The following is a 4,375-nucleotide window of genomic DNA, read 5'->3' on the forward strand; positions in this document are numbered from 1 at the left end:
TTTTTCGTTTGAATTTTATCATATTGGTTTTTTTTTTCAGAGTTGACTTTACGGTATGGATTTGCTCATTAGTTACCTATAGTTGCTTTAATTTCCGTCATTTTGAACTTTAATGGATGGATATTTCTCTTATCGGAAATCTTCTTATATATTCCTATTAAATGTTAAATACGTAAGAAGACTCGTAAAAATATAACTTACACGTAAGACAAATCTAAATTTTCTTATCTACAATAAATATATATGCTTTTCCTTAGTCCAAATAATTATGACGTCTTGAAAGGCTATTATATTTTTTTTCTTTGACGCCTTACATCGATGTAAGGCGTCAAAGAAAAAAATTATAATAGCCTTTCAAGACGTCATAATTATTTGGACTAGCTTTTCCTAAGATAAAACAGGTCACTGAATACCACAATATTTACCAAAAGTAGAGATTAAAACTAGTCTGAAATGCCCAAGAAAATTTTGTTTAGGGACGGCATCAAAAGTTCAATGTAGGATAATAAAACTTAATTCACATATTTTTTTCACTGACACCCACATCCCCCCATTTAACTTAAATTGGGAAAAATTGATTTACCAATAGGGATATATGTAAAAATCGATTTTAGATATACAAAGCTTGCAAAATTCCCCCCCCCCCCCCAAACCTTTTGATTTAAGTTTTTTTTATCCTACATCGATCTTTTGATGTCGTCCCTTATTGAACTTCTAAAATTGTTTTTTTTTTATCTTCTTTACATTGTTGTCTGAGAAGTCAACTACCGTTATAGACTTTTAAAATTAACTGAAGATTGACAGCTTTTGAGTCTTAGGAACATGAACGTACCGAACAATGAGCCGCTGCACAGTAATTCCGTACTTAGATTAAATAAATGTCTGATGATGTATTAACAACTTTTATATATATCTAAAATGCGTATTTTCATTGTAACAATAAAGAATTAAAAGAGGAGCGAAAGAATAAAGATCTTCTTCAATTTAGTTCCGCAAAATAATGACGTGTATTACTAGTAATTCATTCCTCGCCAACAAAATACATATCAATGGCACTGAAAAATCAGCTGGTCGAAAAGATGACTGAAAATTTCTACCCTCTACAATACCAATCACTTGACAAAAATTAATTTAAAACAATAGTCAAATATGCGATAAAATAAAATTAAGAATGGAAATAGGGAATGTGTCAAAGAGACAACAACCTAACCACAGGGCAGACAACAGCCGAAGAACATCAATGGGTCTTCAATGCAGCCAGCAACTCCCGTTCCCGGATGAGTCCTTCTGCATTAAATATGTTACTAGTTCAGTGATAATGGACGTCATACTAAACTCCGAATTATACACAAGAAACTCAAGTTAAAAATCATACAAGACTAACAAAGGCCAGAAACTCCTTACTTGGGACAGGCGCAAAAATGCGGCGGGGTTAAACATGTTTTTTGAGATATCAACCCTCCCCCTATACCTCTATTCAATGTAAAAAAAAACGCACAACAATACGCATAGTAAAACTCAGTTAAAGAGAAGTCCGAGTTCAATATCAGAATAGGTAACAAAAGAAACTAAACAAAATGACAATAAAACATACATTAACAACTACTAGCAGTTACTGAAATGCCAGCTCCAGACCTCAATTAAACTGATTGAAAGATCATGGTTTCATCATATGAATATCAAGCACAATTCCTCCCGGCTCCCGTTAGGGGTTTAGTATTATACCATCATAAAATATATAAGAAGAAAATAACCCGTGTCATGCCAACAACTGGTTTTAGAATAAATATGTTTAATTCCGATGCAAGAAACTCACAAGTAAACAACAAAGTGACAACACCAAAGCAAAACAAACACGACGAAACGATAAACCACATAATACCATACACAATATAGAAAACTAAAAAATGAGCAAAAACCGGGGTTGACCTCAGGTGCTCTGGAAGGGCAAGCAGATCCTGTTGACATCTGTTGTGTTGCAAAGTAAGTACACACCTGTGGTAAGTCTTAGAACGTCACATTCGAGCAAAAAAGGACGGGATTGTGGTAACAACATTTCAAACACATCCATCGTCATCTGTGAAAAAAATATATCCATTCTTGCGATGGCGTCCGTAAAATTATCGAAAGAAGAATTTCAACTTCACCACTTGAAACTCTTGTTCAAAGAACTTCCTTACAAACTGCAACCCTTTATCAAGGAATTCAATATAGGAAATGCAACTCTTAAACATGGTACATGTATTAACTTGGACACATACTCCATATACAGGTGCTGCTGGAATGTTGCTACATAGAAATAGAAAGATCATGCATGCACATGTCACCGGGGAAATAAGGGTGACTTGTGGGGTCGTGCAACAAGAGCCTGAATGAATGGCCTCTTGTTACTGAAATTGTGTGATGCACCTGATCACACAACGAATGATTGCTCTGAATAGCAATGAGAACTCTGACACTGAAACTCTGGTGAAAACTAACTCTTGAGACTTTGGAACTAGCGAATGAATAAACCAATAATTCAGCATGGAATACTTTTACTTTTATTACAGATGGACTGTGTTCAGTGTAAAGTCCTGAGTCCAAATCTTGCTTATCAAAATCATAAGCAAGTATTTATACAGAATTGAATATACAAGTAAAGACATAACAAATAACAATTAAATTGAGTGATATTGTTCACTGACAAATATTAAACTATTTTTAGAACTTGAAGAATAGATATTAAATGATAATCTGATTATGACAATTAAGAACATACATTATGAATAAGGTAAAATGTCGCTTATTAGCTAACAGATTGAAACATGTCACTCAATGTCCAAACTAAGAATTAAATTGCATATCAAAGCATGTTGAGTTTAAGTCCTGGATACGAAATGTAAATAGAAATGAAATTATAAAATATAATGAATAATAAAACACAGATAATTAATGTCTAAAATATCAAAATTGAGAATTAAATATTAAAGTCCTAAATATTAAATTGCGGACAAAGAATTTTTCAGCGGTTAGGGAATATGTGACAGCGGAAATTCACGTTTCACTTCTTGTTTCAGATTTTCATGTTTTATTGTATATATTTATATGTTTTAATAAAGATTCTTATTTTCATGATTTTTATAATAAAAGTTCATTTCTAAGTTTTATAACTTTACAGATATCTGATTTCACATGGAAAAATATAGTTTCGTAACTTTTAATCTTCATAGCATTGTTTGGTAAAATTAAGTTACATAAAGAATTTACAAGTCAATTAACAAAGACTTTTTCACAAAAGATAGCCAATAAAGGATTACATAATTTAGTACAATTTCCTTCTCAATAATTTAGTTAATCCGTCCTTAGTGACATATGTGAGTCACATGATTCACAGCGTTACCTTAAGTAACCTCGAGGTACCCCACAGGATTATTTAATGTTTTTCCTTTGTTAATCAAAAGAAATTCCCCTAGTTAACCTCGCCTGGAAACCAAGCTTGATACCTGGACAAGCGTTTCTGGTCACTTGCATTCGTGACCAGCAAAGAATAAACATCTATTTTTATACAAGCTTGTTCTTATTCCAGTATTCTAAGTTCCAGTTCAGTGCAGTTCCAGCACACGTTCATACAAGCAGTACACGGTCACTCACACTACATAAACAAACACCAGCAAGTCCAGTAACTCTGTATTACCCTACCCAAACAAAGTTCACACACATATTGGAAGCTGAAATCATCTCTTTTGTCGTAAAGTTTCGTTCTCAACCGACCATATTGCCAGGTTCTAGATGTAAGTAAAGATATGAGGCTTTATAGTATCTGGTGTATCCTTTTGTCTCAAGTTCGATGTGGCAAATACATGCAATATAGTCACCAAATTCTGAATTATTGAGTGAGAGGACAACATCTATATGTAGCAGAACATGAAGTAAACGGATAATGCTAACGTGTGTTCATTCTTACCAAGAAGCTCCTGAATGACATAAGCCATATATGAATAAAGCACTATCGACAATAATGATCTATAACTACTATTTAAGGTGAAGTAATTAAAAAAAAATTACGGATTCTAAAAGGAAAATATGGCATGTAACGTATTGTCTGTGGCATGCCTTCATCGAAATTTTACCCATTTTTATCTTTTACTGCAAAACCAGCTTTTTAATTGGGACAAAACTTGACAGGTATATTCTTTGAGAAATCAATGTTTTTATTGTTCATCCCCAATTTAAAATGGCTCCCTCCGCAAAACGTATTTTTTCACCATAAAACCCTACGAAAAATGTATAATACATGTAGCTTTTTTTCGATAATTTTCTCGTACACTACAATGAAATATTGTACAATTGAAAATGAACTATGTGATTTTTTTTGTTACCAATTCGAAATTGG

Source organism: Mytilus trossulus, chromosome 1, assembly GCF_036588685.1.
Source record: "Mytilus trossulus isolate FHL-02 chromosome 1, PNRI_Mtr1.1.1.hap1, whole genome shotgun sequence".
NCBI lineage: Eukaryota > Metazoa > Mollusca > Bivalvia > Mytilida > Mytilidae > Mytilus > Mytilus trossulus.